Source organism: Diorhabda sublineata, chromosome 5, assembly GCF_026230105.1.
Source record: "Diorhabda sublineata isolate icDioSubl1.1 chromosome 5, icDioSubl1.1, whole genome shotgun sequence".
Lineage (NCBI taxonomy): Eukaryota > Metazoa > Arthropoda > Insecta > Coleoptera > Chrysomelidae > Diorhabda > Diorhabda sublineata.
In genome coordinates this window covers 5,534,659-5,549,754 of record NC_079478.1, presented here as the reverse complement: position 1 = coordinate 5,549,754, position 15,096 = coordinate 5,534,659, and the positions used below count along the sequence as shown (strand labels likewise).

The following is a 15,096-nucleotide window of genomic DNA, read 5'->3' as shown; positions in this document are numbered from 1 at the left end:
TTTCGAGTCCAAAATTTACAATTCCGAAATTGTGTGAGATTACAATCATAATTGATAAAATGAACTTCGTGGCTTTAGGTGATTCCTCAAGAATAAATGTCCTGATTTTTTTCAATTTCGAGGGATGATTTAGCGTCATCAGTATGGAAGCAAGGATAACAGTGAAAACTGAATCCTTGACAGTCGTGGAAGGGGGTCCACTCCACGCAGCTGGAGAGTGTGTAACAGAAACTCTGCGTTCGAATATCCAACACAGGACCACTATTGCAGTGCCGTCTAAACTATCGCTGAGCGCGGAGTTCGACTGGTGATTGCTAAGTTTATTACGTCGCATGTCGATGGTTTATATGGCGATCGCGATTATTGCGGGAAAACAAGAACGCGTGTGAATTCTACGATATCATTGTATAGTTTTATTTTTCGAAGTCAACTTTTTTTTAAAGCCGACACTGGTACCAATTACCGACTGGACTCGAAAATTATTTGGTGAGTGAAAACCAGTATTTATCAAAAAGTAATTTAGGTATATACGATTAGTAAAAAAATTATTTTATTGACTACTTCATAGCTTATGTCTATGTTCATACAAAATTTTAATCAATTCCGGAGCATTTTGTCCATTTTATGTTAAAAGAACACTACGTTTTTTGCACTATTTTTTTAAATTATCGTATGGAAAATAAACGATTTTTATAGAAGAGGAAGCTTGAGATGATAACGTAGATGTGACGCATTCTGGTTATTATTTATTATCTACGAGGAAATTGATTGTGAAATACGTATTTTATTAATGGAAACAACAAAAAATATTATAGGTATTCACAGTTCACTAATATTGAAAGCATTTTAAATGAAATGATTGGTTCTTATTTCTTCTCAATTTAATACCATCCATTATTAAATAGTGGAATACTAAATATAATTCATTTGAATGAGAAAGAGGGAATATTAGAATAGAAACACGAGATAATTGTACATACGAAATGGAATGATTATATATATAATTATTAAGACAAGCAGTGACTTGTTTCAATTCACTATTGTAGTTTTCTTAGTACGAAAATTGCCAAAGAAGCTCACGTGACATCATAATATGTCTAGTGAAATGAGCGATTTAAAAACAATGAATGTTCGCGACGTCCTTCTACCTCCAAAAACAGATGAAAATGTGACAAATTTGTTCAAACAAGCAATTGCAGTATAGGAACGTGTGCGTGAATAAAGACATGCTACTAGTGGAGTTTTTTGCGCCTTTCTGTCTGTCTACATCTGTTTTGCACACCATTCATGATTTTCACGATTTTCAGAATTAAAAAGTGTGCCAATAATCATCATTCTTGATGTTATGCTGATTCTAGTGGCAAAGAATGACATGAGGATTAGAAATATGAATAGCTCATAAAAATCAGAATTATTTGACAATACACTCAATTGAAGAATAAATTCAATATATACAAAACCGAATTCCATATTTTTTTAAAACATTTATTCATACTTCAAAATCAGAAACCTTTTGGAATTTGAACGATATGGTTGAAACCATATTTATGACGTTAACGTCGATAGAGAAATCGTTGTGTATTACATTCATTGGAATGAAAAAAAATGCATAATTTTTATACATGGTCTGATCCAATTTGACCCGCAACCGGTAGGGTTTTCATTTTTTAAATTCACACAATCTTTTTTATGTTAAGTTTGAGTCCCATATATTTCGAAAGTTGCCTCATGCGAATAGCTCATCCTTTTCAGTTAACGACGATAACATCGAAAATGATCGTGTAAATATTCTAGATCAGAAATCTTAAATCTTTTGCGAAAACAACTTCTAATAAAGTTCACAGAAGAGATATTAGAACAACATTGCTGAGAACGCTATATCCTTCATACGCATCTTTACTGGTAACGGGGCTTGTTTCAATAAATATGAAGTCAAAACTGTCCAACAATCTAGTGAATGACGTTCCAAAAATGAGCCGTTAAAGTCGCCCATCCAGGTTATTCGCCAGACTTGGCTCACTGTGACTTTTTCCTCTTTTAGAAACTGAAAAATGTGTAAAACACATTTGAAATGCAATAAAAATAAAATAAAAATTCAGTATAATTTGTCTGAGAATGATTCAAATACATAATATACTGTATACTGTGTAGTATACTGTGCTCGTGTGGATATTGATTACCCCGTACTTTACAGAAAACAGTCGCTGTGTGTCAGATTTGGCGAATACGGTGGGTGGTGGACCAATTCGATGATTTTAGACGTGGTAATCAATGTTAGTTGCGTTTTCCTTTCTCTACAAATGCGGTCACTTCTCTGCCAATTTTTCCTGTTGTTCATTTTGCAATGATGTTCTGAAGTTTTTATTGGATTGTTCGAACTTATGAACAACTTATTGCATAATTATAAAAAGTGGCAGTTTGACCTCGAATCTAGAAGATTTATCTGTCAAATTGACACAATTTGTTTATGCAGAAAAATTGAGATTCATAACCGTAAAAATATATTAAGAATCATCATAATATTGCATGTCTTTCGCTTCACTGCCATTCCCTGCGTGATTCATGTGGGATGGAACTCCTAATAATAATTTCTATAAACGGTAAAGTATCTTGTTTTGACGGGAAATTTTTATTTCGCACGACATTTAGAAGTATGATTCATTCTACATGCAAATTCACGATAATACATATTTTACACGAATGTCAAGAATTTTTAGTATCATTAAATTACTACGAAAAGAATAATTCTGCTGGAGCACCACCTTTACAACGGGAAAAAAATCGTCATTTTTGGTATTACATGAAAGTATAACAGTTTTACTAAATCCAAGACATGAGTCAAGTTGTATTGATTCTTGAATAAAACATTTTTTCTAATAACTACATACAACTCGCAACTAAAAATAAAAATCTTTTTTATTGCTTAAACTTCATATTAATATTGCTGTTGTAAGGGGTTTCCTCAGTGAACATATTGTTGTTTAATCTCTGAGGTTAACTTTAACTAAAATAAGAAAATTTTAATCTAAATTGAGCAATCTAATGAATTGTATAAATCAGCTGATGCTCATGGCCGCTGAGGAGTAAGCAAATGCATTTGTTTTTGTGTGGTTTGTGAACTTGTCGGATTCAAAACCTTATTATTTCTTTGCGAAATGGGTGCGCAAGGAGCTGCTACTTGAAAAAGTGCGTAATTTCCTCCCGGAAACGTGGTTTTGTTATCAAGTATATTGAGAACTTTTGACTAAAGCTATTTTTATCTGAAGAAATGGGGTCAACTAAGTTTGTACTTGTACCTCTCAGATGCTACTAGATTATCACTTTGCAATCCTAAAAAGTACTCACCCATGTTTTGTAAACTTGAACAATCAATCAAAATTACTATCTGAGTGTTCTAAACTTTGTGAATCGATTGGATCTGAAACAGATCCAAAAAGTATCAATGAAGTCTTCTTAATATAAAACGAAATATATAACACAAAACAACAACTACCAGAAATAATCAAAAAACTAGCAAGGGTACATACGAGGAGACTGATTATTTACCCCACGGCCGTAGATCAGCTGTTTTCTCAAATTACCTTTATCATTGTATTGCTAAACTCTTTCTTGTATGTAATTTTTATTTACAGGTCTTTGTCTTTCCTCAAATTATTCTAGTAACATCTTAAAAACATTTTACAGCCTGATAAATTACGATACACGATGTGATAAGATGCGTGGATCCATACGTCCAAAAATGTATTCAGAACATTTTTGCTCGTCTCGAACTAGTATTGAATATGTTCAATTTGGTGCTGGAGCGTAAAAATTTTTTTTCTCCACTTGAACTTAATACTGTTGAAACGCATTTTTATATCACGCATCATCAAGTTGTTACAGACACTCTTCTAGAACAAACCTATTATACGAGGGATATTGATTCAAAAAAAAAAGTTTCTTCCCTGTTAGACAATTTAAAGGAATAAAATTATTCAATCGTCATTTGAAAGGTCACGTCAGAATTAGATCTTAATGTCGCAAGCAGATGGTGATCTATTTTTACAAATATTAATTATTTCAATTTGTGATTTTTGTGATTTCTATCTCGAGTTTTATTTGTACAACTTTTAAAATATTGGAGTTAGCAGCAAGCACAGCAGAAAATCGCTATGTAAAGAATCAGTTTCTTACAAAACTAAACCTTTTGATTTGAACGACTTAAACAAAAGCGAATACTTAGCTCTTGCGATTAATCAATCACAAGTGATATGTCAAATAACGTTAGAAGGCAGTTTTATTTCAAATTAGAATACTAACAAGACAATTCTCGTAAAAAATTTGAGCATTTAGTTCATTGATATTGATAGCTGTTTTCAGTATTTTTATTGCAACTAATTTTACAACGATACCATTTTTGCATTGAAAATAAAGAGACTGCACATGCCTATACTTTCTATTCAAAAAATTTAACTGACATTCGAATGGGATTGAATGTAGGAATCGCATTTTTACGTTGAAGAATGTCAATCTATAATTTGAATCTTTTTATGAATATATATAGAACTCAAAATAAAGAATTCGATCCACTGAACTTTTACACATATAGGTTATACGAGGTTTGCCTTTTAAGTTAATATAATAAGTGAAACAGAAACGAACAAGTTCGAAACAAAGTGTTTCATTGTTTTTTTGATATTCATTGATATTTGAATATGTGTAAGGGGAATATGCCTAAACTATTTTTCCTTAGATTTCATAGCTTCTTTAGATGATGTGTAAAATCGTTGTCTGTGCATTTTTTTTTGACAATGGGAACAAGAAAAAGTCATTTGACGAGCTTTATGGGAACTGGCATTGTCGTTACTTTTTATATTCATGTTCGTGCAAAATCACTTATATTGCGATATCTTGAGAGATGTCTCCATCTGTCTGTAAGTCTCATGTCAATATTCTATAATCATATTGCGAGCAGCATCGAAGCTTCTCGGAATGACAACCGATTTTGGTCGACCATCACTGACGGATTCACGACCATGATGAAATTTGATGAACAAACTATAACCAGTAGTCTAATGCTTGGTTACCAAAAGTTGCACGAAGCGACGTTCACTATTAACAAAAATTTTAAATTACCCTAGCTTCGCAATAACAAACGTAATTGTTCGATGGTAAAAACTTAACATGCGTATTAAGTAAATGGAATTTATAATTTAGCTCTAGTGTGAATTATAATAGTGTTAGTAGTAAATAAGAAAATTCTTCGATATTATAATGCTAAGCTTTAACGGGCTTTTCATAAAGAGAGATACTGACACTCCCATTTAAGGATGTTTTTATTTCTAACAAGGTGTTGTGTGAGTGTTTACTTTATTTAAAATTTATTCATCCTGATAATGGAAGAAGTATTGGAAGCAATCATTTTGGCAGGAGGAAATAATGATGAGATAGAGTTTGTGATATTAAAGTAGCACAAAATAAAATAAAATTTTAACATCAATAATTTAATTCATGAAGAAATTCTGCATGCTTTCCGCTTTAGAAGGGAACATAGAATTAGTAAGAATTCCAGGAACTGGTGATCGTATAGATGGTAAGTAGTAGTTACACCCTCATCCCATTTTTGATCCTGGGACCTGAGCTGGGACCCAATTCATTAATTACTCAAATTTTAGTCATTTACGAATTTTATTTTAAACAAAAATTGAAGAAAAATGTTAAAATCAATATTTGATTATAATATAATATTTTATTTATTTTATTATCAGTATTATTATTATTTTAAATCAATCTAAATAAATACACACCTTGACAAGGTTAGGGAATTTTTTAATCTGTTCAGGAAATTAAAAAAAAATGTGGACACTCTTAATATTTATTTTAGGTTTAACTGCATTCTTTTAAGAAGACTCTCTAATCCTGCACGGTTAAGTGAAGTGAGGAAGATGTTTGGAAGATCAACACAATCACAAATTATTAAAATCACAACAAATATCATCCTTGAACAAAGAGGAAATTTTCTACAAAATTTAAACAATTTGAATTGGTTAACCCAAGAAAGAATGAATATGTATGCAGATGAAGTCCATCTACACTGATGGCAAACTGACAATTAAAATTGTGAATAAATATGAGGGGCCTAGTTCCAAAGTGTACAATCTCCAAATTTTAATAAAAATTCGTTAGATGTTCCATCTGATTTATTTTTTAACCTGGATTTAAAATTAACCTTCATTTCATAGCAAAACTATAATATACTATAATATAAATGTCTTGATGATTTTTGTTCTAATAACAAAAAACAAAAAGTAGTTTAAACTATGAGCTCAATATATATTTTAGATTGTTGTAGATTGTGTATATTTAGATTGTTTAGGTTGTTTGTAATAAATTCCTTGAACAGGATTACATCATCTTCGAAAGAAAATCTTAATCATGTTTTCCTTTCCATCGCGCGATAATGGAAAAATACTTATTTTTATTCAGTAGGTAGATGTCAAAATACTGCACAAAATACTGCTTTTTTTATTCCTACATAGCTTAAATCTAGCAGTAACTATAATAAAATTTCCCTTATTTAAATTTATATTGTTACTGCGTATATGTCAATATAATACCGGATTTATTATTGCTAGGACTATATTTTTGATGCAGTATTTTATACATTTCCTCTTTGCTCTCAATTTCAAATTGAATTAGATTTATCCAGGGAAAAATAAAAAAATACAAGCAACAGGAGAGGAACATTTCTATGATTATGCTATTCGTGCGCACACAGTTTCTACATCATTAACTCATGAGGTGTGTACTTAGCGATTTGTTTCTAATACAATAATTTTCTCCTACTAAAGAAATAATAGTAATAAAAAATAACAAATTACAAATGTAACATTCATCTATGTCCATAAAAGTGTCGCCACATTACCGCAATTGTTAGATATTTTCAAGGTAAACTAGGGCATCTACTCAGTAATTAATCATAACCGCTATTTGATTGGCTATATTTATGTCTATTCATCTACATAATCTATTTACGCGGTCTTTTTGTTTCCATCTCTATTAACTGATGGAAAATTATTAAAGCTAGTAATTAAATGAAGAGGACATAATTTCGAACTAATGATGTCGGTCAAAATAAATCGAACTTCTCACGTATCTTACTACTGAAATATTTGACTTAATTATAACTTAAAGATTTATTTGAATTTTCTGACGCCGCGACTCAAGAAACAAATTTTAATATTAAAAAGGTCAGTCGATATCGGAATTTTGGGATACGATACGTTTTGGAAACCATTTTATGAGCGTTCTTGTTAATGATTCCATCCTACTGAAACTAAGTAATGTTAACTTTGCGAGGAATGTCATTCACAGAAGCTGCATTTGACACCTTTTATTCTACAAATTGCTTTTCATTATCGCTTACATGAAGAATGTTTTCAAGAAGCAGACTCTGGATAACCATGCTGATTGGATCACATTAAAAATCACGGCCAATTAGAGATTTACAAAACATTCTCAATTGGTTCAATCACAAATGCCTAACAGTGGACTATGAAAGAATAAAATCTATGTCATTCACACTATATCATACAAAAATAACTATTCTAAACAGAAGAAGATGGTGAAATGATCAACTGCTTATTTAGGGTTAAAACTTGATAGACATTTGATGTGGGATTCAAATATTTACAACTTACCCATAAACCTATGAAGAATGATGTAGAAATTAAAATCCCAAGCATAAGCACCATAAAACCGAAGCTTATCGAATCAGGATTTAGATATTGAATACTTTGAATGAGAGGTGTGTTCAAAAGTCAATTGAAAGAACTTTTCTGAAGAATTTATCATTAAAGATCATATATATTGGGGTGGTGACTTGATCTGAGAAAACTGCTTATTTATAATATCCTTATCATGGTATGCCAAAACAGACGAATTAATTTTTCTTAAACAAAAATATTCAACTAGAAATAGAAATCTACCTGCAAAAACTTCTCATTAAAATAAGGAAATATTACTTGAGAAGAGCGACTAAATTTATGTACCTCGACTTATGAGTTGATATGAGAAATGGTCTTCATTATACTTCGTGTCTCTCTCTTGTCTAGTAGTTTCTCAAATCTCCAAATATGTATCTCGCCACACACAAGCCATCTAGTGCAATAGCTCGGTAATAATTTCCTCCCGTTTTTTTCTATTTCTTGTCTTCGCCTTCTAGTCCCGTTTCTCTCTCCATTATATCTACTTGTACCTCCACATACCTTTTTGGGTCTTATTTTTTTTCGTACTCCTGCCAAAGCTATTTGATGTTTTTTGTTTAAAATTTTTAAATGAGGTTTTTCGAGTTTTATTTTCGTGAGCTTTTTTTGTTTTATTGTTACTTTCATGTCTTTTAGTACTCATTTCACATTATCTATAAATAATGAAACAAAAAATATATAGAACAAAAAAACATATTAGGACTCTAGTCAACACAAAGGAAGAGGGCTCCCGACACGGTAACTCATAAACAACTGCTGAGTTATAGATGGGAGACAGCTTAAGAGAAGCCTTTCTCACCGAATAAGATTGAAAATAGTCAAGTCGAGGCAGCAAAAACACTCACTACGACGACCAAAAAATCGCGACCACAAGGGTGTATAGCCACCTTATGTAACCCTTTAGAAGAAGATAAGACCTCCTCATATCTTCTACGTAGAGGGAGAAGCGAATACATCGAGGAAGGGCTTTCTTCGTTGAATTTTTTTTGCTTTTTGCCATATTTTCCTAATTATAAGAATAGTTTTTGTGATACGAAGGTTGCTACTTAACAAAAAAATATTCATAATTGGATATAAATGTTTTTAAAAATATTCTCCATTAAGATCAATACCGCAATTGAATTGTTTCGCCACATCTTTGCACCACCAATTGACTCGAGCTTTTTTGTGCAATTGTCAAATGTATGCAACTGGAACTAATGCCCAAGTATACTCAAATTTCATGGTATGCCACATCACAATCTTTCAATATCAGTTTACGCACAGCATCGATGTTTTCTGGCACAACAGCTGACTTTGGACTACCTTCGCGAAATTAATCCTGTAGTGAATCGCCATCACCATTGAAATTAGGACAACCATGGTGGCTCGAGATGGTGTTGGTTTAATCAACGACGAAAGTCATAGAAAATCAACGCACGAAATTTCATTTTTGGACCCAGTTGAATGTTTCAAGTATTTGTAAACAACTCAAATAAAACTCGCATGACAACACGTTCCGAGTACGTTCACCATTAAAAATGTCAAATTTTATGTCAGATTTGACATATTTACATCAGTGTTACCATATCATAAAATTTAAATAACAGCCCTCGTATTATAATCAGATCAATTGAATTAGTAATCCCGTGTACAAAATTTGTTTTATGATATTGTCCGAAAAAGATGCAAAATGTAAAATAATGTATATCTTTCAAGTGTTCAATTAGATTTATAAATAAGTCGAAGAATGTACGTAATCAATGTTTGTGTTGGTTATCATGTTTATGAGCATATTAATTAATAATTTCTTGTTTTTATATCTTGCCATTAACAATTTAACAACACTTAATTTTTCAAAATCAATGTTTTATTATCACAAACATATTACACCTTGTGATGACTTAATTGTTCACTAGTTTATACAAATAGAGAAACAATTGAACAGTAATTACTTCAATTTAAAATTCGTGATTGAATTTTTATCGCAGTTTATCAAAATGATTATGAGAAATTAGATGAGGCGATTACCAATTTGCGTATTTTTATGACTTTGCCGAATACAAAGTTAAAGTAAGCAGTTCCATGAAACAGTATTATCTAAATACTAGCAATTCTATTATGTAAGATGTGCAAATAAGTACGCAAATCAAGCGTTCGAATTTCAATTTTCTCGTGAATCTGTCAGTGGTAAACACCTTGTATCATTAGAATAACAGATGGAACTTGGTGTTTTCGATGTTTATCGAATGATAGTGACGCAACCAATCAACATTTCATCGAATGTTACTACAAAGAACATCAAAAAGCGAAGCAATAAATTAATAAGTGAGATTTTAGGAACCCAAACACCGAAATTCACACCTTTCAGCAAATCTCGTCGGCTGAAAGCTGTGTTATAGTGTTATGGCTACAGATTGCGCCACGTTTTCAAATTGTATGTAATATACACTCGGAATAGTGTATAATTTAGTCTAGTGGTTTTAATTATTATGTAAACATTGTTGCCGCACTCGAATTAATATCATTTGATTTCATATCGATGGATACTAGTAATTTTTTTACTGAATATTTAGTGGAAATTTATGTTTCTGATAATTGAATTTTGAAACTTTTTTCGTAATTTGGAAATTTACGGGCATTTATTTATAGACATAAAATATCCATTAACCATACTAATTATAAGGTAATAATACGTAAAGACTACTCATGAATTTTGATGGTTCATTTATTAAATCATCGGAGCAAGCCAGAACAAAACTGCGATCCTTTTGGTCACTTTTTTACTGAAAGAAAAATGAAGAACTGATAGAAATATATATATATATATATATATATATATATATATATATATATATATATATATAATATGTAGTAAGATGGGTGAGAAATAGGAGACGAGAAGGGAGAGACCAATATACCAACAATTATACCTGGACCTATGATATGGCATGGAAGCTGATCTTCATCATACTATCTGTTTCTAAGTAACAATTTCCTAAGAATATGAGAGGTAATTGCTTGCCTTTTGCATCAATTTTATTAACTTTTGTTCATTGTTTTAATGTATGTACCGAATTTCTTGTCTTGTAATATTTTATTAATGTATATTCAGAAGGTTGGTGATGAGATACGCTGATCTTATTATTGCAGTCTTGGTCTAGCAGAAAAAACAAGACCAAGAGCAGCTGTAGGTCTGCTAGACCTAGACGAAAACTGTGGTGCACGGCCGGAGCAAGTCTCTTGCTTTTAATTTTCGAGAGAAAATGTTTGAATCGAAATATAAAGAAAAAAATTCTTTCAAAAGTTTGTAACCTTTAAAAAATAATTTATGATTATTTAACTTTATATAAAGTTGTGTAATTTTGAATATATTGATTCAAAATTGACTATGTTAGTGTAATTATGGCCTACCTTTTTCTATAAATGTAAATCAAAGAATGAAATACATACTTATATTTCGAATGTCAATAAAATCTGTTTCTGAGAATAGGAGTTTTCTATATCCAATAAATTAACCAAATACCCATCTTCCATTTATTTTCTTGGTTTTATGTATATCCCTCTGTATTTTCTGTACTTTTCATTTACTGAAAAATCAATTTTGGTTTCTTTCAAATCTCAGGTGAAAGACCCCCTAAGAAATTCTATAGAACATACAATATTTGATATTTGTTTTCGCTCATGATATTAGAAAAATATTCAAAAAAATGACACAATGGAAAGATATAACTCAGATCAAAATAATAGATAAATATCTAGATATACTTAGGTATAAAAACTGTATAAGAAAAGAAATACACCTTTATATTTAATTATGAATAAAAATAGTTCTGGTGATAAGGACACAATTAATACGGACCAGCTTTAACAAGTGATTCCTTAATGATTTTCCAGAATTTTTACTCGAAAAAATTACGTGTTATACATTCTACAATCTGTCGCTGGAGCACTTAATTTTCATGAACTTTTTTATATTGATAAATGATTAATTTCAAAACAACTGTTTATTTCCTAATCTACCAAATATTTGCAAGAGTTTGGTGCAATAATGTGTTTATTTTGAACGGTAATTTTGTTCATATTCAATCTATCAGTTCGCATTTTAAATAATTCTACGAAAAAATTCAACTATTTATTTGATACATTGGAAATTTACTCAACACCTCAACAATCATCATAGTTCAGACTCATGATAAAAATATTAAGGCTTGCAAGATAATATCTGAATGAGGAATATCATGGTAAATGAATTAGATGATGAGGTCCAACTAAATGGCTTCAACTCATCACCCAAGTATCTTGAATCGAAGTTTTACACCACTAAATAAGACAATATTGATGTTTCAAAGCAACTTATCGTTGAAGACAAACTGGAAAAACTACGGCTAAACTTACTCAATTAGATGCTTCATTATATAGAAATAAAAGGAACCTTCAAGCAACTAATTGAATTTATTGAAACTAATATAAACACAAATATAATGCTGATAATACTAGTACCATTAAATCTGCAACAATTACGTCACCTATCGACACTACCAGGGTTGTTAAAAACTGCTTAAATTCAATTTCCAAACTTTAGTGTTTTATGTTTAAACATAAAGGAAGGAGAAGAAACATTTTTGAATTGAATGATTCGAATCTATCTATGTATCATAAATAACACTAGGAATTCTCTTACACAGTATATGCAGTAGTCTTCATTTGGAAATAATCCAAAACTAAGTGGATAACATAACGATGCTATTAATTTTTTCTTAACCAAATGCGTATCGATCCAAGCTTCGGTTCTATATAGATATGGAAGTAGTTGAATGGAAAAAATATTGGCGGGTTCATTCGAGTTCATCCTTAATATTGGAAACAATTACAAAGTCTAGACGATTTCATTATAATCCATTTACTTTACACATCAAACCGAATAAATACAATACAAAGATATTAAAAATAATATTTCCTGTTTTTAAGTTGGAATTACAGGGATCGTTGGTAATATTCAGACCGAATACATTATTTACTACTACCATTATACCAACACTTATACAATTATACTGTAAACGTTACTGAAGATGATAATTTCGATATCGAAACGCGCATTGGTTATTGTAATTGTGACTATTGGTGTACTGGTAGCAATAAACAGTTTGTTCAGATTTTCCTGTATATTTGAATCAGTCAATCGATACATATGAAATACAAAATTTTGTTGTGCTTCCAAAATTAATGTAAACACTCTTCTTAGTGTATTTGATTTTTTTTTCAAACAAAACTTTGAAGGTTTTCTGAACATTATAATCTGTAATTTTATTCCATCGTAAATTACAATACCTATTTTAAGGCCAACGATTTTACTTAGTAGAAGCTGAGTCAATTGTACTACAATTAAAACTAATATGTAAGATTTCGCGCTTTTTTCTACTTTTACCTTAAGCACTCAGAAGGCTTCGTCCTCTTCAGTCTTCTCCTCTAGATTGATGTTGTCGATGAGCAGGATTGCCTCGATGTTGACGTATTTTGACAGCTGATGCTGTAAATGATATTTCGTAGCATTTTATTTTGAATTTTGTTTTCACCGACACATCCCCATAGTTGAATCCCGTATATCGTTACATATGCTAAGGAAACCGTTCGCCATAAAGAAACATTCTGACGAAAATTATCATAAATTGTAATTATTTATTGAAAATATTGTATTGTAGGAGGTACTACAACACAATCAAACAAACATTTCTAATTGAACTGCATACTGTCGCACATCGTTTTACTCGCGTAAGGAAAAAATTGATATGTGAAAAAATTTAGTTGTTCAAATATCAAATAAAAACAAAAAAAGGCATCTTCCCTTCTACACACTTCCAGAGTCTACGGAGGATATTTCTTTCAATTTGAAATTTTTTATCGATTATTTCGTTCCTTGTTTCCAGTGTTTATGGTTTCTAGATAAATAATGAATTGATAATACATTTCTTGGAAAGGTTTTGTTTACGAATAAAACTTTGACGGTCTTATTCCCATAATTGACATTCATGTGCAGATGAAAATCCTCTCGGTACCAAAAGAAAATTAACATCGACTTTGTATTAATGTGTGAGCGGTAATGTGCGTAATAGTTTAGTAGGTCCATATTTGAAAGTTCAGGTTTCTCCATTTTTAATTTGATAAGTTGTAGGATAACCAATTTTTCTACATTTCAATTTAACACAATGTTCGACAGTATGCAGGACAATTAGAAACGTTTGATTGTGTTTTAAAACCGCTTGTAAATATTTTCAATAAATTTTTACAATTTATGATAATTTTCTTCAGAATGTCTCTTCATGGCGAACGGTTCCCTTGGTATATATAACAATCTGGTGCAGCATTATTTTCACGTCATCTACTCACTCCCAAATTTTTTTAATCGAGTCCCAGAACTCCCTATATACAAGTAATAAGTTAGTTTTAATTATTAATAAATATTGAGGACGATGTAGTATATGTTTATCATGATTATTATTCACTATTAAATAACCGGATTTTCGTGAAAATTAGTCTTTATTATAAGTTGTTCGGATAATATCATATTAAATTCATAACCTCTTTTCGCTTGGACGAAAATGTGATAATATTTCTCAAGGTCATATTCATTTCTAAAAAAAATAGTGAAGGGAATACCTAGTAAATGTACAATGAAAATATTTATCTTCTACAGCAGTTTCCTGCAAAATGATTACAACTTTTTTTTCAACGATATTATTATACTCTTTATAATTGTGTTCCGTTGAAATAATTTGCAAATATTTTGTTTGCATATAAAATTGACACCATCGACAATAGTATCTATTGTCAAAAAAATTATTAGGAATATTAAAATTAGCCTTCACTGAAGTGTCATGTTGATATTAAATCGTTAAGTTTTGTAAAAAGTAAATAAGTCTTATAGGGCAAATATCAAAATTAAACGATATAGTTTTTTACAAATATTCTTTTAATGAAGATAAATATTAAAGAGGAAAACATAGTTGAAATCAGATTTATAAAATTTCACAAACATTGATACATTGGATGTTCCAGTAAATCCTGCAGATAATTATTAAAATTATATGACCACCGCTAGATGATTGAGTAAAAAGAAATAAATCACAAAGCGAGGTTTTCCAAAACTAACTCAACTAAGAGGAAATGAGGAACCTTATATATAATAAGTAATTTCGGTTTTGAAGGATAAAATAAAACATAGAATCGTTTTTAATCAATTATATTTTTTCCATTTTGCTCAATGACCTTTTGCAATCTTTCTTTCAGCTTCATGATATCGAGCTCACAAAATATGTGGTTCTTATCACCAAAAAACTGAACCATTCGAAGAATTCTGCACACTTTGAAATAA

The 15,096-nt window shown here is 30.6% G+C and overlaps 1 protein-coding gene across 1 annotated transcript in view; it reads left to right on the top strand.

The window, feature by feature from the left end:
* Positions 1-254: 254 nt before the first annotated feature.
* The window catches only part of LOC130443684 (BMP-binding endothelial regulator protein-like), a 120,643-nt gene continuing 105,801 nt past the window's right edge, over positions 255-15,096 (top strand). The window contains exon 1 of the mRNA XM_056778423.1: positions 255-486. The gene's annotated coding sequence lies outside the window, so the exon portion shown is untranslated. The remainder of the gene's footprint in view (positions 487-15,096) is intronic.